This window comes from Sarcophilus harrisii, chromosome 4 (genome assembly GCF_902635505.1).
Source record: "Sarcophilus harrisii chromosome 4, mSarHar1.11, whole genome shotgun sequence".
NCBI classification, from domain to species: Eukaryota; Metazoa; Chordata; class Mammalia; order Dasyuromorphia; family Dasyuridae; genus Sarcophilus; species Sarcophilus harrisii.
This window is the reverse complement of record NC_045429.1, coordinates 165,516,793-165,539,276: the sequence shown is the minus strand read 5'-3', so window position 1 is coordinate 165,539,276 and position 22,484 is coordinate 165,516,793. Positions and strand designations below refer to the sequence as shown.

Below are 22,484 nucleotides of genomic sequence, written 5' to 3'. Positions count from 1 at the left end.
GCCAAACAGAGGGTTTTATATCTGACCCCAAAACAGGGAACCAATGGAGATTTATTAAATATAGATATGACATGGTTTGGTGTACATTTTAGGAAGATCAATTTGACAGCAGAATTGAGGCTAGATTAGAGTCTTAAGGCAAAGCTATTTCAGTAATCAAGACAAAAGACGAGGGACTGAATCATGATGCTGAAGGAGAAAAGGAGGCTATTTAAGATATATTACAAAGAAAGAAACAATATGATTTGGCACATGTAAGCCTATATTGTAAGCCTAACTGACTGGAAGTTGGTGGCTATAATAATAATAATAATAATGATAATACATTAATAATAATAAAGGAGCTTGGAAGAGGGGAAAAGCACAGGGAGGAAGAAAACAACTTCAGTTTTGTGAATATTGAACTTAAGATGTCTATGAACATCTAGTTCAAGATGTCTAATAAACAACTGAAGATGTAAAACGAAGTTCAGGAGAAAGATTAGGGCTAAATCAAAGAGTTATCTTCATAGAGATAAAAACTGAAGAGATAGGAATGAATAAGATCACTAAGTGAAATAGTAGAGATGGGAAAGAGAAGAGGATCTAGGATAAAGCATTGAAGGATACTCGTCCTTAATGGGGCACATGGAGAAAGAACCCAACAAAGGAGAAAGAAAAGGATCAGACAAGAAACAGAAAAACCAGGAAAGAGTAAGACAACAAAAATCTAGAAAGGAGAGATTGAGAAAAAAAGGGTGAACAACTGGGTCAAAGGCTAGACAGACATCAAGAAACATAAATGTTGAAAAAAAGACCACTAGGTTTGGCAATTTCAGTGAGGATTGGTAACTGGGCAGCACAATGTCAGTTGAATGACAAGTCAGAAGGCAGATTGCAAAAAGCATCAATGGGGAGGAGGTGAGAAGGAGGTTTTGGAAATTAGTGTCAGCTATTTTAGTAAAATATGAAACAATGTTATTTGTTGAGGGCTTAGCACAAAAGAGCTGTAACAGGCTTGAGAAGGGATAAAAATGTTTAGAAGAACTGCTATAATGAGTAGAAGAATGACTATTAGGGAAATGTAAAGAATTCCTTGCTACAATGTTGAAATTATGTGTAAGGTTGTAATGGACTCAAACAGCATGATTTCATGATTTTCTTTAGTTTTGTTCAAAAGTATATAAGTAGGAGCAAAAGCAAAGCATATAGAGTGATCCAAGACTAGAGTTTGGCAGGGTAAAATCTTGGATAGAATATAAAGGGACCAAGTTATTCAAGAGAGCTGAACTGGTTCACCCAAAGGTCAAGATAAGGCAGGAAGGGGAGTGTCATTAGTATGGGAGACAGTCTGGAAAAAAAAAATGAGAGATGGAAGGATTGGAAGTCACAAAAAGGACACAAAATTGGGGCTTACAATTGAACGACAGAGAAGGTGAAATGACAAACTGTGATTAAAAATAGGAATTTTAAAGTTCATAAATATAGAAGTGGAATATCTATGGATGATGGTTAAGGGACAGGTCAATTCTCCGAGAGCCTCCACAGCTGTGGGTCATAGCATCTGAATGAGGTGCAGGGCAGCCTTTGCTGACATAGGTGTTGCGGACTGAGAATGAGATAAATTGGAGACAGAAGGAAGAGGAGAGAGGTCAGACAATGCAACGACTTCTCAGTCAGAGAGGTCAGAGAACAACTGCCTCTCAATCTCATTGTATCATCCTCTAACAAGAGGAGACCCATTCTGGGTTGGATCCCAGGTGGCTCCCATGTATTCTAACAGCTCCAGATAGTGCAAGAGATGATAGCAAGATCAAGGGGATGACTATCTTGGCTACTGTAGAGAGAAGGACTATGGGAAAAGAGTAAAAATGAGGACTTGGGAATTTACGACTGTCAGAAAGTACAGCTATAGATATTGAAGCTCCCTGGTATGAGGACAAGAGTTGACAAAAAGGGTGGAAAGGAAGATATAAAGAGTAAAGCACTGAATTCTTTGAAGAAAAAAAAAAGATTAATCTGAAAGTCTACAGATCATGTCAAGCAGAATCTTGATTGGGTGATAAATATGGATTGAATGTACCCTAAAGAAGAGTGCTTTACTGAGTGATGTTAGTAGAGGAAGCCTGGAAGTACCCATAAAGAGTAAGGAATAACCCAAGTGCAGAGTGATGGAAAGGGTACTCACAGAAACTGAGTCATTAATGAATATAAGATGGAGGAAGTAAAAAAGGAAAAGGTTTAAAATGAAATCTAGTTTGCTCTTATGAAGCAAGCATTCTAGAGAACAAATCAGAAGGATTAAGTAACTTTAGAGTGAGAGTTTGGGAAAGCAGGAGGAAGAGGATGGGAATGAAGGAGTGGTCATCAGGGAAGGAGAATGGGGTCTGATCAATGACAACCAAGTTTCAGAATCATTGCAACAGGATAGGTAAGACTGGATTGAAGTATGTTCATCATTAAAGAATGAGTTTATGTAGCTCATCACTGTCCACAGGAATTCCACCTCATAGGACTTCTCCCAGAGAATCAGGAAAGTGAGGAGCAACCTTCATCACTCTCTGTTTTCCTATCTGTAAACTTGGGGTAATGACTCTGGTATTTCTTTTAAGTCATAGCTTAAGCACCTCAAATTGCCAGTGCTTTCCCACCCAAAATATCTTCCATGCATTTCATATTTATTTTCTATCTGCATATATGTGTATACACCTGTTGTCTTTCTCAATAGAATATAAGATTCTAAAAAAATGGGCATTGAATCCAATGATTTACATCACCAGAATCTATTGGGTTTTTGGTGGTTGTTCTTCATTCTCAAAGAGGACCAAAATGTCATCCCTATGTAAAGAGTCAAGTTAGTGTGCCCAATTGTAGCTGGTCAGATCAATATAAGCTTGGAGTGCTTAGCCACAGGTCTGACACAAATACTCTCTATGAACATTTGGGGTAGATTCTTTAACTTTTCACATCTCATATTTTCCTTTGAACTAAATCAATTCTCCTTTGCTCACTGAGCACAGCACCTTTTCTGACAACAGAACACTATACTGGATGCTCTTGTGCCAGTGGCCAGGCCCAGAAGACATACTTGTTAAATGTTTGTCAGTTGAATAACTTAACCCAAACTCCAACCACAGAAACAAATAGGAAAAATCCAATCTTGTATTGGATCGGCAAATTCAATACACATAACAAAACAATAAGAAAAAAGGATATCAAAATCCCTGATCATCTAGAGACAAAGAAATCTCTGACCAGCATCAAAGTCATATAGAAATTAAGATCTTTTTTCCTTTTTATTTTCAAAACTATATGCATGGATAATTTTCAACATTCACTCCTGCAAAACCTTATATTCCAAATTTTTTCCCTTTACTAGATGGCAAGTAATTCAATATATGTTAAACATGTGCAATTCTAGAAATTAGATTGTTGATAAATTCTCTGCCTCTTTATCTCTGTGGGTGTGTCTGTCTCTCTGTTACACACACACACACACACACACACACACACACACACCACGAAATTGCAAACCACCCACAAGTGGTAAAAAGAATTCACATTACCATCACAATATGTCCTGCAGCTTCCTCTCCTTTACTCGCATGATATTTAGTAAAATATGACTTCACTACCTGAGATGCCTTTCCTCAAAGGTTCAGTTCCCTAACAATTTTGCGAGTCCCTTGAATTGCCATTAGTCATAAGAGGCTACTGTCTAAAAACAATCTGTTCATTCATTTAAATATCAGTGCAGTCAGGCTTGTTCAATATGCAAGCAACCAGTCTCATGGCATGGCCACGAGAGATAAGCACTGCTGAATTGCTGCTGGAAGACCTCGCTCATAAACAAATTGTTTTTCCCATAATTATCTCTAGGTTGAATCAGAGTCTTAAAAAGCCTTTCATGTTACTCTCAGGAGAGAAACAAAAAGCAGCACTTAGGATTTGGTGCTACTGTTTATAAGAGTGGGTCACAAACAGGAGACCACAGAGCATCAATCAGGCATTTAAAGGGTGTCCCAGGGGAAGAGTATTTCTCTGGAGGAAGTACCACCTACTAAAACCATCACTATCCCCAAAGAGTCCAGAGTAGTATACTGAGATAAAAAGAAAAAATGCATCTTTATTACCAGGAAGATAGAGAAAGGAAGGGAGGGGAAAAGGAAGAGAGAAAGAAAGGGAGCAACCAAACACAGAAAGAGAGAAGAGGAGTGAGGAAGAGACAGACAAACAGAAAGACAGAGACAGAAGAAAGAAAGGAAGGGAGGGAAGGGAAGGGAAGAAGAGAGGGGGAAAGAGGGGGAAGGGGGAAAAAGAGAAAGGGAGGGGAAGGAGGAAGAGAAGGAGGGAGAGGAAGGAGGGAGGGAAGGAGGGGGGGAAAGGAGGGAGGAAGAAAGGAAAGGACTTCATTCTTTACTATGTGTTGCCCTGTGCTAAAACTGGCAATAAAAATATAGGCATAAATACTGTCTCTGCCCTTAAGGAGTTTATATTCTAATAGAATAGAATATTCTGATAGAATAATACAGTGTTAAAAGTGAGCTGAAAAAGGAGGGGAAACTGAGGAGTTACTTACCAAATGAAGTTATACAAAGATTATAGCGTATCAGGAAAATGATAATAAAAAAGACAACAACAAAAAATCAGTAAAGTAATACAAAATTGTGAGGGAAGCCTGTAGGAAAAATAAATGGTCTCTACTTAGTAGAAAAATGTATGCAAAAGAATTGTGTGTGTGTATGGGTGTGTGTGTACATATACATGGGCACAAACAGACTTAAGAAAAGTCACATAACACCAAGACCTTGGACCATATTCCTATACAAAAAGGGTACAAAAAGACCTTTGCATGACCCATTTGGGGTTTCCTAGGCAGAGATATTGGAGTGGTTTGCCATTTCTTTATCCAGTTCATTTTACAGTTGAGGAAACTGAGACAAACAGGTAACATGACTTGCCCAGGTCAGATTGGAACTTATAAAGATAGCTCTTCCTGACTTTAAATCTGGCACTCTGTTAACTACACCATCTAGATGCCCCCAAATATTTCAGATACTACAAAAGTAAAACTGAGTTCTAATATAACAGTTAAGTCTGGAGTGTTTTAAAAGCCATCCAAAATTAGGCTTACCAATTGTTCAGTAATGAAAAGAGCCATCTACACCCAGGGAGAGGACTGTGGGAACTGAATGTGGACCACAACATCACATTTTCACTCTTTCTCTGTCATTTGCTCGCATCTTTGTTTTCCTTCTCAGGTTTTTTTTTTCTTTCTAGACCAGATTTTTCTTGTGCAACAAAATAAATGTATGTATACATATATTGGATTTAACATATATGTTAACATGTATTGGAACACCTGCCATCTAGGGGAAGGCGTGGGGGGAAGGAGGAGAAAATTTGGGAACAGAAGGTTTTGCAAGGGTCAGTGTTGAAAAATTATCCATGCATATATTTTGTAAATAAAAAGCTATAATAAAAAAAATAAAATTCAACTAGGCAATGGCAACAACAAAAACAAAAAAAATTAAAAATTAAAAAAAAATTAGGTTTACCTGATGCTTCCTTAAATTCAGACACAAAAAGCCTGTCAATGATTAAACACAACAGGATGTATGGCAGTAATAATAGTCACATTTAGAGAGTGATGGAAAACTCATCATCCTAAAAAGTGTCAGAACTAATTTAACTGCACACAGTGAGATATGTACTGAAACAATTTTTAGCCTTCCAAATTTTTTAATTGATCTCATATATTGTATTATACTTCTAAATGTCCAAGCAATGCAAAACATCTTGCCCAAGTTAACAAATAAAAAGAGGACACACTGAATAATCAAATGCATGTGGTAAAAAAAAAATCCACGAAAATATATAGCTCAGGCAATTGAAAAGAACATAACTCAGAACTAGAAATACACACATTGTCCTACCTTATACTAGTGAATAAAACAGGAGCAAGATGAAAAACTGAGATCTGTTGGGGTTCTGCTGCTGCTGTTTTGTGTTTCTGGTCTTGTTTTGTTTTTCTTTGGGCTCTTTAAGTATTAGAGTATGTTCTAGTTGTATTTTCTTCAAAAGATGTTGCCCTAAGATTCTACCCTGACTTTAAAAAGCTGAATTATGGCTTTCTTCACTTAGATTTTTTTAAAAATTTACTTTTTATAAACATCTACCAAGGATAAAAAGGAAAAATAGAATTTTCTCATACATAACCAGAGAGCCAATCCAGGAGTTGTTGTTCTCTCCTAAGAGGAGTTATTCTTTAGCCACAAGCTACTACAAATTGTTCAAGTCTTTTGGCAGCCATACAGGAAACTGTCCTTTTGACCCTCTCTCTTTTCTCTCTCTTTCTCCTCTCTTCTCTTCTCTCCTCTCTCCTTTCTCTCTTCTCTCTTTCCTCCCTCCCCCTCTCTCCCCTTCTCTCTCTTCCTCCCTTCCCCTCCTTTCTCCCTTTCCTCCCTCTCTCTCCCTTCCTCCCCACCTCCCGTCTTCTTCTCTCCTTTCCTTGCCTTCTCTTTTCCTTCCCTCCCTCTCTTTTTCCTCTTTCCCTCTCTCTCTCTCTAATCACTTCTCTTTTCTCCCTTCTCTTCTCTTCCCCACAGAAAAAATGTATCAATTCATAGCCAAGACCCACCCATCTTTCAAATTCCTACTTTGTTAAATCAAAACACTCAATATTTTATTCATTTTCCTATGAAGAAGCTTTGAAAATGGAAAAATATATAAAGCAAGATAAGAAACAAGAATCAGCAAAAATTCTTAATTAAAACAGAACATAAATAACACCAGTGTTTAGAATTTTAAAAGTATCTGTAATCAATAAAAGTTGTTTCCATTTTACTCACAATTTTAAGGAGGCAATAAGTAGCAAGCATGAGAACAATTTCCTCATTTTCAATTGTCCGTATCTTCACACTATCCAAATTTTGATATGCTTTTAATGGGAAGAATAGCTGAACAAATCTGTACCTAATACTGTCCTTTGAAAAATCCTAATAAAGCCCTCTCCACACGCAGACTCTTAACTTGGCAATCTCCCCCAGAAGAACCCAGTATGAGAACCATCTTACAGGTCAGACAGGGGCATTTTGGCAAACCTCCTCTTGAACTTGAATTCACAGGCTTCGCTCAGCTTTCCACTGTGGCCCAAAAAATCCATTCACATTCTTCCACTTCAGACATTAAACGGGGCGGAGGGGGCAGGGAGGAGCGCTCAAGAACCGTGACTTATTTAATTTCTAAAAATAAAGCCAACCTTGCCATTTAATAGAAAATTGGGGAAGACTGCTGGAAAAGTGGGAATTCATCTGTGTCCCATTTAGTTTAAAATCCCATTGATGAATCATATGCAGAAAATAAAGGCATCCAATGTGGCAAAAAGTCATCTGCAGTTAATCACAAAACCAAGGGCATTCAGATGCCCAGGTCTAGGGAGCTGATAAAGAGGAGATAAAGTAAAGATGAATTGAAACCAATATTTTACAGGAAATCTTTTCAGTCTCCAACAGCTACTGACCATTCCAATAATGATAGAAAGTTAATATCTTAAACATGGACCAATTTTGAGAAAAGGGGGCAGGGCAGGAAGGAAGGAAGAGATGGAGAGAAAGTATGAACCTAATGTTCTGTTAGGTTACTATATTACTCTGAATGTAGATTATCCTCCAAATATAGTTCACTTCCCTAAAATAAAAATTCTTTAAAGGCAAAATATAGAATACAAAAAAATTATAATACAAATGTATTACATATTTGCTATAAAGTAGTTTTATATTTTTTCAATTAAAATAAATATATTTTGTTCATTTATATCATCCTAGCTTTTGGCTTCACATTATTTTCTAATTACCTCTAATGACCCCACCCAACTTTTAGCAATTCCCCACCTCTATAAATAATTTGTATCTACTTATTTATGTATAAGTAAAATATAAGCTCCCTGTGGGAAGATTTTTATTTTTAAACTTTTATATGCCAGTACCTAATGGCCATATGGGCACTACAGTCATAATTTAATAAGTGTCGAATTAAATAAGCAATGTGATCACAGATTGGGAAGTCCGTGAATTTGTATAAAAAGCCAGATTTGAAAGCAAAAGTTTGTTCTGACTGATATAATAGGTAAATTGCAGTACTTTGATTTGACACCAAAAAAAAAAAAAATGTTAAAAATAAAGTTCCTCATCACAGGCCAATATAAACATACAAATTTAAACTATGTTCACAATCCAGGAGGGGACTTGAGATATCAAACAAGGATCAATTGAAGGAACTGGTTATGTTTAGTTTGGAAGAAGAGAAATCCTAGAAAGTGATATGACAGTATTTGAATGGTCTCATCTAGAAGTACCGGTGTTTAACTCAATGACTGAAATGTAGGAAGCACTTAATAAATATTTATTGATTAATTGGTACTGATTAATTTGACTATTTTTACTTAATCTCAGGAAAAAAGAACTCCAGTTAAGTTAGAGTGAATAGAAATTTCAAAGCTGAGTTTGGTTCCAAATAAAGGAAATATTCTTCACAATCAGAATGATCGAAAGTAGAATGAAAGTTAATGAGTTTCTAATGTTTTGGGGGGAAAGGGTCTCTGTGGATAGACCAGATGACCGCTTGTCAATTATGTCCACAAAGGGTAAGTCATGTCCATGAAAGGGTTAGACTAACTGACTTCTGATATCTGTTACAATTCAAATTCTAGGACTTAGAATCTTCAAAAGGTCATGAAATCACAAAAACATTAACAAGAATTATTATGACAAAGAAGAGTAGGAAGAAATTCTTAAAGAGGATTTATCCAAAATAAGTGCAAATAAAAAAGCTTGACACAAGTTGAGGAGGATTGGTGGTACATGACCTCATTTGTCCATATTTAAATACAAAAGGAAAGACTTATTTTCATGATGTTTAAGTTAGTTTAAATAGATCAACTACATAGTGACTGATGCTTCTCATTATATACATGAATTATTCACTGCTCACTTTACATATTAATGAGCCAAGTTACCCCATCTTTCAAGTCTCTCCAAATAAGTAAAATCATTATAGAGGAGGTACATGGTCTAATCAAACGATAAACATCATCAAAGCACATAATTCCATGAAGTTGTCAGGTAAGAAATCATCTCTCTGATGTAAATTAAAATAAAGTCACTGAATAGACAAAATACAATTAAAATGAAACCCAACACTGGAAGGATCATGGAGAAAGGGAAAAACACTCATTTACTGTTAATGGAACTTAAAGAACCTAGTTGCTTAGCATAGTGCCTGGCACAGAGTAAGCACAATGTAAATATTGGCTATTGTCATTGTTATGGTGGTGGCTGTTATTGTTGAAAAATAATTAATAGTACATAATAAAAGTAACAAAAATAATTATAATCTTTGATCCAAAAATTCCATCATTTGCAATGTTCTCTAAAATTGTCATCAGCAAGGGGGAAAAAAGCATTATTATGACAGTAATATTGCCCCTCCCAAACAAACAAAAAAAAAATTTTAAAGTAACCTAAAATTGAACAATAGGGAAATGGTTAACTAAATTGTGTCACATAAATGTAATGAAATATTGATTAAGACTGGAAAAACGGAAAATTTTTAAGGAAATAATGAAAAGTGAAAATGCAAAACTGGAGGGAAAAGAGCCAACTCTTTAACTGTTTAAAATGAAAAATAAGTGAGAATGAATGGATAAAAAAAATCCAAAGGAAGTAAAAATAATTTATTAAGCACTTACAAGTCCTAAGCACTGTGTTAAGGACTGGTGACACATGTACAAACAAACAAGTCTCTATCATCAAGGAACTTAGTTTCTAATAAGTGGAAAACAACTTGAAAAAGACAAGAGGTGGATAAAGAGTTCTAGTGAAAGGGGAATGTTAGGTGGTACAGTTTGAAAAAGACTTCAAAAGGGGATGGAGATTTAAGAGAAGAACTAAAAAGTGACAATATAAATTTAAGTGTTTACTAGATAAGTTATATTGAATGTAGATTCAATATCACTATTCAAATCAATATTGACTAGGTAAGTTATATAGAATTTAGATATAGAAATAAAGCCACATTTCTTTTTTAAAAAATACATTGCAAAAGTAAACAATTAAGTGTAGAACATGATAGATCCAAAATTTATTTCCAAATAGCTACTTGGCATAGTGGTTACAGCACTGAAGAACAAGTTCAAACCCAGCCTCAGAAACTTAATGCGCCTGAGCTATGTGACTCTTGAAAAAGTCATTTAAACTCTGAGAGTCATTATTTCCTAAATTATAAAACAGGGTTGATACAATTAACACTTATTTCCCAGAATGACTGTAAAATCAAATGCCTATTTGATTTACAAAGTGCCTAGCACAGTGTCTCAAACATAGTAGTCATTTAATTTAAGGCTTGTTTCCTTCCAGCCTTCTAAACAAGTTAGTAGCAGCAAGACAAGACCAGCCCAGGATGTTATGCCACAGGTGGAGTAGGAAGGCTGGTAAGATATTACATTTATTTAATAACAGCCAATATTTTTATAGCACCCGCTTTTTGCCAGGTACTATGCTAAGTGCTTTACAATTATTTAGCTTATTTGATCCTCAAAAAACTCAGGTGCTATTATAATTTCCATTTTACAGATGAGAAAACTGAGGCCAACAGAACTGACTTGTCCAGGACCACACAAGCTAAGTTTGTCAGGCTGGATTTGAACTAGTCTTCTAAACTTTAAATCTGGTGTGCTCCACAGTGCCACCTAGTGGCTCCAAAATCTTATGGTTCATGTTGGAAAGATTCAAGAGAATATTCTGGTTCATAGAACTTGAGGTTAAAATATCAATTAAATACTACCTGTTTGTATTTGTTAATCATGAGAAACATATTAGCAGAACCAATTGATTTGGAACAATTTCTACATATTATTAATTAAATATTAATAAACTAATATAATGAAGGAAAATGATCAATTATACCAATTTTTATACCTTTCTCACCCTAAGCAAACACTTTTATTACCAGAAGAACTGTTCAGGTTTATATTTATATCTTGTCCAATCTGAAGTGTACTTTTTAAGTCTCCTTGTACAGTTTATTTTTCATACGAGGAAGAACAATGAAGTCCCTTCATGATCCTAGATGAGAAATTTTCTAAGTTTTGCTTCAATGAAACTAGGAGTTTGTAAAAGCTGGGTTACAGAGAGGAATTCTAACTGTGTGGGAGAAAGGGTAAAAAGGGCAATTTTCTTCTATGCTGCCAAAAGGCCTGAACAATTTGTAGTACTTTGTGGTTAGAGAACAGCAACCTCCAAATTGGCTCACAGTATATGTGTGAAAGGAGTGCTCCTTTTCTCCACTTTCATTTTAGGGAGCATCTTCCTCATTTGGAATTTTAAAATCTCTTTAAAAGATATATTTTGATTTTTAAAAGAAAGCTTTCATAAAATGAGAAAAAGGCAAATGGCGAGGGGGGGTAGAGGGTGGAAGGTGGACCCATATTTGAAACTTATCTCAGCTTTGAGAATTAAAAACCTTTCCACCTAGACTTTTGAGTTCTAGACAGTATCTAAATAAGGCTTTTCTAAGATCATAATATCAAGATTAAGAATAGATTTCATAGGAATTAAAAACAAGGTAGAGAAGAATTTAAAAAAATAAAGACATATCTTGGCTTTTTTTTATAATAATAGGTATTTTTATTTTTCAAAATGCATACAAAGAGAGTTTAAACATTCATCCTTGCAAAACCTTGTGCTCCAAATTTTTCTCCCTTCTTCCCCTAGAGAGCAAGTAATCCAAAATGGCTTAAACATGTGCAATTCTTCTAAACATATTTCCATATTTATCATGCTTCACAAGAAAAATCAGATCAAATGGGAAAAAAGGAGAAAAAAAAAAAGCAAGCAAACAGCAGCAGCAAAAAAAATGGTGAAAAAACTATGCTGTGATCCACATTCAATCCCCATAGGTCTCTCTCTGGATGCAGATGGCACTCTCCATAACAAGTCTATTGGAATTACCCTGAATCACTTCATTGTTGAAAAGAGCCACATCCATCATAGTTGATCATCATACAGTATTGTTGAAGTATATAATGTTCTCCTGGTTCTGCTCACTTCACTCAGCATCAGTTCATGTAAGTCTCTCCAGGCCTTTCTGAAATCATCCTGCTGGTCATTTCTTACAAAACAATAATATTCCATAACATTCATATACTCTTACTTATTCCACTCATTCTCCAATTGAAGGGCATCCACTCAGTTTCCAGTTTCTTAACACTATAAAAAAGGCTCCCACAAACATTTTTGCACAAGGGGGTCTTTTTCCATTTTTTATGATATCTTTGGGATACAGTCCCAGTAGAGACACTGTTGGATCAAAGGGATATCTTCTTTTTAAACAGAATCAATATGAAAATCCAGAATCACAAAATGGGAGGATGGGAGGAAGGAGGAAGAAAATTAAGAAAATTACTCATTTTGTAATTTCCTGATCCTTTAAATAAGAGAATAGTACTAGCTGACCTAGCAAAGCCTATTCTAAATCTATGATGTTGTTATAATAATGAGGCATGCCTGTTGTGGCCAAATGAAATAATGTTAATCACAAGGTGGTGGCAGAAACAGTGAATAAAAGCATACTGTAGAAGGACTAAGAAGATTTAGGTTCTAAATGAACCTTTAAGTAAATTACTTCATTACTCTGAGCTTTGTCTCTAACACAAAAGGAGAGCATTAGATGATTCCTAAGGGTCCCACCTATATTTTACTATCTTGTGATTCTTTCTTTGTGGTTATCCAAGTATCTGGAAATTTATTCATAAAAGCAGAAGGCATCAGTGGAGATAATAAAATATTAGAAAAAATGAGAAGTGCCAAGCCATGTTTCTATTTCAAATAATAGTCTGGAACTATGACATCATCACCATGGTAGTTAAATTTTCTCTCAACTTCAGGCAGGGTTTGACAGTCACTACACCTTCTTTCTAAAGCAATTATTCATAAAACCTTGCCAAGAAAAATTAGGCCAGAAAGAATTTTAAAGCAAATCAGATAATATCATTACATGAGATCATTAAAAGTTGACTATTTCCATAGAAAAAAAGAAATATAACTGTCTGAAAAAAACAAAAAAATGAGATTACAGATCCCTAAATGCCTGCATTAGAAAGATACTAATAACCATAAAGAGTTATTATTATTATTAATTTTTCCCCTTAGTTAAAAAAAAAACAGACATTGGCTGTGTGATCCTGGACAAGTTCCATAAGCTATATGCCTTATTTATCTTGTCAATAAAATGGAGATAATAATGCACTTATTCCCAAGGTTGTTGTGAAGATTAAATGAAATGTATTTCTAGCACAGTGCCTAGAATCTAGCAGTTGGTATATACATGCTAGCTATTATTACCAGTGCCTATTACCATTCAAAGTCAGTTCTACCTAAATTTAAGTTCTTATTTTAAATGTTCTCTTTCAAAAGGAAAGCAAGTTTCACTTCCACTTTTAAACTTAATCAGGATTGTAGGGTTGGTGCAAACACACATTAGAGAGCTCATCATCAACCTAGACACCGTGGGTTAATTTTTCCAGCCATAGCAACTTGAGAAGACCTTCTAATAAGTCACAGAAGAAGAAGTAATGGCGTAGTGAATATTACCCAAAACTTCATTTCCCATCATGTGTGTTCCTGAGGCACAATTTAAGGGGAGGGTCCTGACACTGTACTACCCAGAGAGTAATGTATAAACACAGGGACATCCCTAGGAAGGGATGTGGTTCTCTCTTTCTGTTAAAGGTACTCACGGTTATACCAGACCCAAATCTTAGAATTTGCTTTGGTTCCTTCTCCACCTCATCCAACAAAATTAGTTCATTGCCAAATCCTCTAAATTCTTCATTAATAATGTTTTTACCTTTATCAATGGATGCTCTTAAAAACTTTTTTTTTGGATTACTAATTCTCCCAAAATATCTTGGGTTTTATTGGCTAAATTTCTTTCTTAAGCACCATACCTTAAAATTAAATGACAATTAGACTCCCAGTGGTTGGCCAACAATAGGTCCCAGGCCAAGCCCCAATTAAGTCATTGTTTAAGTTCAGAATGACTGTAGCAGTCATTTCTGTTTTGGCCAGAAACCCTGAAAGTCTTCCCCACTTTCAGATTTATTTATTTATTTGGAGGTTGGTTTTTTTATTGTTGAGGTCATAGTTTTAGACTAGGTCAAAGAGGCCGTTCTTTGCCTCTCTACCTACCTATCTTTAATCACTAAAGGGGTATGGCCTCAGGCAAATAAAGACCTGTTGAAGTCCTTAGCTTTAAAAGGCCAAGCTCCCCCCTGGCATCCAGGGCCATCTTCAATAGCCCTGATCTATATCTGGCCTTTGGACCCAGATGGCTCTGGAGGGAAAAGTGAGGCTCATGATTTTGCACAGCCCTTAGTCACCTAAATTCAATTCACTTGCATATCATGGCTGATCCCTGAAGTCAAGGTCCTCTCTGAGAAGGAATGACAAACAACAATACTCCATCATCTTATTTTTAGGCTCTTGGATTTAGATTAATATAATTTCCAAGAGTGAAATCCTTCTTCTTCCTCCCATTTTCTCCCCAAAAGTATCTTTTCTGGATTGGGATTGGGGATTATTTTTAACACTTCTAGATTACCATTCTGAAAGCACTGAAAACTTGCATATCCCCAGAACCAGCTCTAAAAATGACAGAACAAAAAAGTCTTAAGTTTGACATAGTGCCTCTCTACCCCAAGGTGAGCAAAGCCCAACTTTAACATAAAATTTAAAGTCAAGAAATCAGATGGAAAAATGAGCAAACAACAACAAAACAAAACAAAACTTGACCATAAAAAGCTACTATGAACACAAGGAAGACAAAGACAGAAACTCAAAAAAGTGAAAGGTTCACAATGTGAACCAACCAATAACAACAACAAAAAAAAAAAAAAAAAAAAGCTAACTGAACAACACAAGGAAGACAAAAATATAAACTCAAAAGATGGAAAGTTCACAATGTAAACCAACCAAAAACTCAAAAAAAAAAAAAATGCTAACTAAACACAAGCCCAAGAAGAACTCCTAGAATAGTTTAAGAGATAAAGATTGATAGAGGAAAAATTGGGAGAAGAAATAGAATGATACAAGAATATTATGAAAAGAGAATTAACAGCTTGGTAAAAGAGGCACAGAAAAATCAAGAAATGACACCTTAAAAATCAGAATTAATCTAATGAAGCACAAAAGTTCATTGAAAAAAAAAAAAAGAATTCAAAAAAGCAGAATTAACCAAATAGGAAAAAAAGCTAATAAAAACTCACTGGGGAAAAAAAGAGCTCCTTAAAAATCAGACTTGAACAAATGAGAAGAGGATACAAAAATTTATTTTAAAAAAGCCAATTCCTTAAAAACTGGAATTTTGCCCATTGGAAGTTAATGATTCCCTGAGGCATCCAAAAAAACCCACAATAAAATAAAGTTAAAAGATGAAAAAAACTGAAGAAATTTGAAGTATTTCACTGGAAAAAACAACTATACTGGAAAATAGATCAAGGCAAAGTGGTTTAGAAATTTCTGGACTAAGGGAAAGTGGTTTAGAAATTTCTGGACTACCTGAAAGCCATGATCCCAAAAAAAAAAAAAAAAAAAAAAGGAGCTTTACATCATATTTCAAGAAATAGTTCAGACAGAGAGGGTAAAATAGAAATTTTTAAAAATCTACCAGTCACTTCCTGAAAGGGATCCCAAAATGAAAATTCTCAGAAATACTATTGCCAAAAGCTCCCAGATTAAAGAGAAAATATTGCAAGCAGCCAGAAAGAAACCATTCCAATATTATGGCGCTACAGTCAGAATCACACAAGATTTAGTTGCTTCTATGTTAAAGAGGTGAATGGCTTGGAATCTGATATTCCACAAAGCAAAGTAACTAGGATTACAATTACAAGAATCAGCTCCCCAGCAAAACTTGAGAATAATTTCCTTTGGGGGAAGGAAAATTGGAAATTTAATTAAATAGAAGCATTCCTAATGACAAGGCCATAGCTGAATAGAAAATCTGACATTCAAACAGAAGACTCAAGAGAAGTATAAAGATGTAAACCAAAAAAAAAAAAAGTAAAACATGAACAAATAATCATAAGGAACACAATGGAATTAAACTGTACAATCTATATAGATGATACATCTAACTACTAAGAATTTCTAAAATTATTCCAACAGTAAGAAGGAGTCTATATAGACAGAAGATGTAGATGTGAGTAGATTATATTGGAATGATCTCAAAAGAAAAATAAAAACAGGAACAGGAAAAATGGGGGAGGGATTGAACTTCATTCTCGCTGGAATTGATCCAAAGAGAGAAAAACAAAGATACACAACTCAGTTGGATATAGTTATCTATCTTACCCAATAGGGAGCTAGGAGGGAAAGGAAATAAGAGCTATCAGGGAAGGAATCAAAAGAAGGAGGGCAGATTGGAGGAGGTGGTAGTCAGAAGCAAAGCAGACTTTTTCAGGAGAGACAGGATAAAAAAGAGAGAAGGATAAAAGAGGAAAATGGGATGAAGGGAAATGAAGTTAGTGATCATAACTATGAATATGAATAACTATGAACCATGAATGGATTATGGATAGCAGAAAAGATTAGAAACCAGAATTCAACAATACATTGTATACAAAAGACATACTTGGAACAGAAAGACACAAAGCATGGACATGAAGAGCTGGAGCAGAATCTAATAAATTTTGGCTAAACTAAAAAAAGCAAGATAATCTCAAAAAAACAAAAGCAATGATAGACCTAATTAAAAGAGAAAACCAGGAAAATTTTGCTAAAAGATACCATAAAATGAAGTTATTATCATAATTTATTATTACTCATCCAATAAAGACCTTATTTCTCAAATATAGAGAGAATCAAGTCAAAATTATAAAAATAAGAGCCATGCCCCAATTGATAAAATAGTCAAAGGATAAAATAGGTAGTTTTTAGAAGAAATCAAAACTCTCTACAATCATATGAAAAAATGCTCTAAATTACTATTGATTAGAGAATGCAAATTAAAACAACTCTTCACACATATTAGAAATGACAAATGCTTCAGTGCATGAGGAGAAACATGTACACTAATAAACTACTGATGAAGTAGTGAACTGATCCAATTATTCTGGAGAACAACTTAGAACTAAGCTCAAAGGGCTATAAAATGCATCTATTGAACAAAACCATTCCTGGGTCTGTACACCAAAGACATCAAAGAAAAATATTTCCTTTATATACAAAAATAAATATGTATAGCAGCTCTTTTTGTGGTGATAAAGAACTGGAAATTGAGGGTATACTCATTAACTGGGGAATAGTTGAACAAGTTGTGGCATAAAATTGTGATGAGGTAGTACTGGACCATAAGAAATGATAAGAAGGGTGGTTTCAAAAAAACATAGTAAGATCTCTATGAACTGACGCAAAGTGAAGTGAGAAGAACTGAGAGGTCATTGTGTACAATAATGTTGAAATGATGATCAACAGTGAAAGTCTTAGTCATTCTGATCAATACAGTGACCCAAGACTATTCCAAAGGACTCATGATGAAAAAATGCTATTCATATCTAAAAAGAGAACAGGTGAAGTTTTTCTATAAACTAGAGTTTTGTTTTGTACAAACTAAAGGTCTGGGGAAGATTTCTGAGGTGCCTCCAACAATTTAAGGATTATATACACAGCTATTTGTCTCCCCCATCAGAAAATGAGTCCCTGGAGGCCTGGGTCCTTGCTTTTGCTTTTCATTGTATCCCAAAAACCTGGCATATTGAAAGCACTTAATAAATGCTTGTGGATTAACTGCAGAAATGAAAAATATGGAAGAGAAATCTGGCCAAACATTCCTTACATACTTGTAGCCAATATATCAAACATGAGAGTTAAAACAATAATTCTGAATCAAGATCACAATGGAAAATATCTATCTATAGAATGAAAAAGATTTTTTTTTCCTCCAGGGTGAGCTGACTGGTCTCCATGAGTTGGTCTGCATATTACCAAATGTAAATAGCCATTTAAATCTTCAATTAATGAAATATAGAGAGGACTTCCTTTTCAGGAAAGGGAAATTTGTACTGTACCCACCAAGAACATTTGGCCTCTTACAACTTAGAGGAAACTGATTTTGGAGGAAAGCACTGTACATGGCAGAAGGAAAGGGACACATAATAAGACTGTTTACATCTCAGAAGTTTCTTGGGCCACTTCCTAGAACAGTTTCAATAACCTAGAATTTTTGTCATAGAGAGTGTGGTAAAGATAGAAAAAGAATAAAACACAAAAACCAGCTTAGACCAACTCTAACAGTCATTCTGTAGAGCAGAGTCTATAGAGGAGTAGATTCTCTCTTTCCCTCTCCCTCTCCTTCCCCTCCTCCTTCCAACTGAGAAAGCAAGATAAACAAAATACCTATTGCAAACAGTGAGCAAAACAAATTACATTGGCCATATCCAAAATACAGTATGTATGTATATGTGTGTATGTTGATATAGATAGAAATAAACACATAGACAGATGAAGACACAAAGAAACACTGGCATAGACAAATGTCTCTGAATCCCTATCAGGAAGTCTGGAGCATATTTCATTGTGTTAGTCATAGTTCTTAAATCTTTAAAATTTGTTTATCTTTAGAATCTTGCTATTGAGGTATAAATTGTTCACTTGGTTCTGCTCACTTCACTCTACATCAGTTTATATGTCTCCTCAGATTTCTCTGACACCATCCCCTTCATCTCTTACCACACAATGGTATTCCACCACAATCATATAACTTGTTCAGCCATTTCCCAAATGAAGAATAACCCATTCAAGTTTCTAATTCTCTACTACCACACCATAAATATTTTTGTACAGATGTGATCCTTCCAAGACTGTTACCTCCCCCCATCATACTATAATATAATGCTGTTTCATTCTCCTAACCTTTCTGATAGCTCTTCATTCTCCTTTTGTCCAATATATGTAACTGCCTAAGATTCAATCTAGTTCTTCTCCCTCTATTCTTGCTCCCTGAAAAATTCAATTACTCCTCAAAACTTTAGTTTCTTTTGCATTTTTATACATTTCAAAGTGCTTATATACATTGCCTCAATTTTGCCTCTAAGCAATACTGTGAGGTAAGTAAAACATGAATTATTGTCCCCAATTTATAGATGAGGAAACAAAGCTTCAGAAAAATTTTGTCTGAAAAAGTCATGCACCTATTATAATTTGGGAACTATTTAGCCTTGATCTCTCAAAGCTATTATCACCATAAATTTGTGATTTAAGTAACAAAAACAAAAACAAATAAATCATCTTTCTTACATACTTCCCTAAAACCTGATCTTCTAACTTCCCCATATTTGTCAGTGTGAAACTATTACACTAGTTCCCTAGGCTTTCAATTTTAGAATTCTCTTTTCTTCTGCTCTAGCATATCTAATTTTTGTTATTAAGACTATAGACTAATCTACATTTTCATTGCCCCCTACCTGAACTATAGAAATGGTTTCCCAGTTCATCTCTAATTCTCTCCCTACATATTACTGTCAGATAGATACTTCTAAAAGGCTTTAGAAAAAATCACGTCACTTCATTGAGCATTTACAATGATTCTGTAATGATTTTCAAATCAAATTTGAAACTTTCCTGGCATACACTGAAAAACCACCATCAACAAGTTCTCACATTTTTAATTTTTTATAAATCTCTCTCTTGAAAGGTACATTACAATTTCCTTGAGAATAGGGATAATATAGCAGACAAATTATGTTTCTTCACTAATTGATCTTTCATCTCCATCAAAATGGATACACATATATACACATCATCTCTTGTTTGTGGTCATTTGTTGTCTTCCACAGCTCACATTCTCAATGCCTCCTTTCTAAGACTAATTAAAATCTATATTAGTTTATTTCAAGGATCCCTTGTACCTCTAACAGGCCTGAGCAAAGCAAAGATTCTCAAAAATGAGGCATAAACATCTTCCCTGAGTGGTTTTCTTGGCATTCCAAATACTTATTACAAAAAAACACTTCTTTTTAGCATGTTAACTATATTATTAGCTTAAACACGGGTGTCACACTGGCACATATGAATTCATTTCAGTCCATGGAATCTGAGAGTGACCCACACTAGCTCCCCAGACACAGTAGGATGGATGAGACAGTGATTCACTTCGAGTCTCCCTCTGGAGTAAGTGCAAATCCATTCTCAGCTGTTGCCTAGGCAGTAAACCTCCTGACTATTGTTCTCAACCAATTACCTCACAAATCCCTAGAGACATAAATGTTTGCCAAAGGCAGGCGGCTCTTAAGGGTGACTTCAACCACTTAATGTGACTAACAGCAGATAAACGAAGTGTCTCCTGAGCCAAAATGTCCCATCTCATAGTGCTAGTATCATTCTGAAGAACAATAATGAAGTCATTACAGATTTAAGTTCATCTTCCTTCCCTCACCAATTATAATTTACGTTATCTTTAAGGACACTGATTCCAGAAATGACTGATAAGAAATGTGATTTTTTTTTTTTTTTTACACAATGCTCAAAATGAAATAGACCTCCCAATTCTGTCCACGGAGAAATATATTTAACAAAGTTATGAACAATTTTTTCATCATGATTCTGTATCTTTCTGTACATACAGTTTCTTATGAGAAGCTAGGTGGCACAATGTATGATAATAGTGCCAGGCCTGGAATCAGGAAGACTCATTGTCCTGAGTTCAAATATAAATTATATTTAATAGTCTAGCTACTACACCTAGATAGGTGACTTCTGGCTAAGTCATTAAACACTATTGATCTCAATTTCCTCATTCGTAAAATGAGCTGGAGAAGGAAAGGGCAAATCACTCCATTATCTTTGCCAAGAAAACACCAAAATGGGGTCACGAAGAGTTGGGCATGACTGAAAAAATTAAGTAACAACAACAAAAGTTAATTATGAAGTCTTAAAACACAGGTAGGACTTGTTTTAATTAAGCTTGGATGACTGAAAATTTCAATGAAGAAAAAAGTTGTGTTCCTATATTCCAGTACTGTACTAAGAGCACAAAGACAAAACTCAAGCAGCTTTTGATCTCAGAGGAGATAATGTGTATATGCTATATACTAAAGATGTATAAATAATATTAAACAATTTTGGAGGGGATATACTAGTAGCTGGGTAAGATTACAAAAGGTCCTTGTGAGAAAAGAGATATATAAGTTAAGTTTTAAAGGAAATTAGATATTTAAGATATAGAGATAAGGAAGGAGTACATTCTAGATATGATGGATATATCATTCAAAAGTTAGGAAATGGGAGGTAGAATATCATGTGTAAGGAAGAGCAAAAAGATCAATTTGGCAAAACTATAGAACACCAGACTGGTAACAGTAAGGTTGGAAAAACTAAAGTTGGGGCTGGTTGTAAAAAGTTTTAAATGCCAGAGGAATCTGCATTAAATCCTGGATGGAATGAGGAAACCATCAGAGTACGATCAGAAGGAGAAAATTGGTCTTATCCTTTAGAAATATCATTTTAACAACTGAGGACAAATTGGAAAAGGAAAAGACTTGAGGAAATGAGACCAATAAGAAATTATTACTATAGTCTAAGCACAAAGTAACAAGGAAAGACCTAGAGAAAAAGAGACCAGATTTGAGAAACATCGTGGAAACAAAACTGACCACAACTGGCTTTGAAAGAAAGGATGACAAGTCAAAAGTGTCTTCTAAGATTGCAACCTAGGTGACTAAAAAAGAAACTGAGAAGTTCAGAAGAGGGGGAAATATAATGAATTCTGTTTTTGAGATGCCTCAAGGACATTCAATTCTAAATGACCAATAGGCAGTTAGTATCTCTCAAGGGAAGAGATTATTGCTAAACAGGTCTGGAAGTCAACTACATAAAGGTAATAACTGAACCCACAGGAAGTGACGAGATCATTAGGAAACAAAAAGGTAGAATATAGAGAGAGAAGATGATCTGAATAAAACTTTGCCTTATATTTGCAAGTAGGGGAAATATATTTATATGATCCAGAAGTCAAAAAGGATGAGTACTGAGAGGTCACTGGATTTGGCAATTAATAGATCATTGATAATTTTGAGAAAAACAAATTCTCTTGAGTAATTAAGATGGAATCCAGATTGCAAGAGGTTGGAAAAGAAACTAAGCATTCTTTCTCTAAGAAAAAAAAAAATTAGGAATGTTTGGGATGTAGGAATGGAAAAGTAAGATGTAGGAAAGGAAAAAATTAGGAATGTTGGACAGATGGGAGTAGGGGGAGACCTGTGATTTCATTTGGTATAGAGACATTCCCTCTTACCAATGAAGATCAGCACCTTTTCTACAAGCATATTATGATATTGAAAAGTTGCCTATAATACTAACAGAGTAAGTTACTTGCCCAAAATCACAGACTTAGTATACATGTTTTAGGCAGAACTTAAACCCAGATCTTCAATTCAAGCTTGAATTAGTCCA

General features: G+C 34.9%; 1 protein-coding gene across 2 annotated transcripts in view; it reads right to left on the bottom strand.

The window, feature by feature from the left end:
• The window catches only part of EPB41L2 (erythrocyte membrane protein band 4.1 like 2), a 281,401-nt gene that overhangs the window by 213,783 nt on the left and 45,134 nt on the right, over window positions 1-22,484 (bottom strand). Inside the window, exon 1 of one of the 2 annotated variants that reach the window (XM_031964262.1) lies at window positions 6,831-7,172. The exons of the other annotated variant lie outside the window; for it this stretch is intronic. The gene's annotated coding sequence lies outside the window, so the exon portion shown is untranslated. Of the gene's footprint in view, window positions 1-6,830; window positions 7,173-22,484 lie in introns of those variants that run through there. 2 annotated transcript variants of the gene reach the window in all.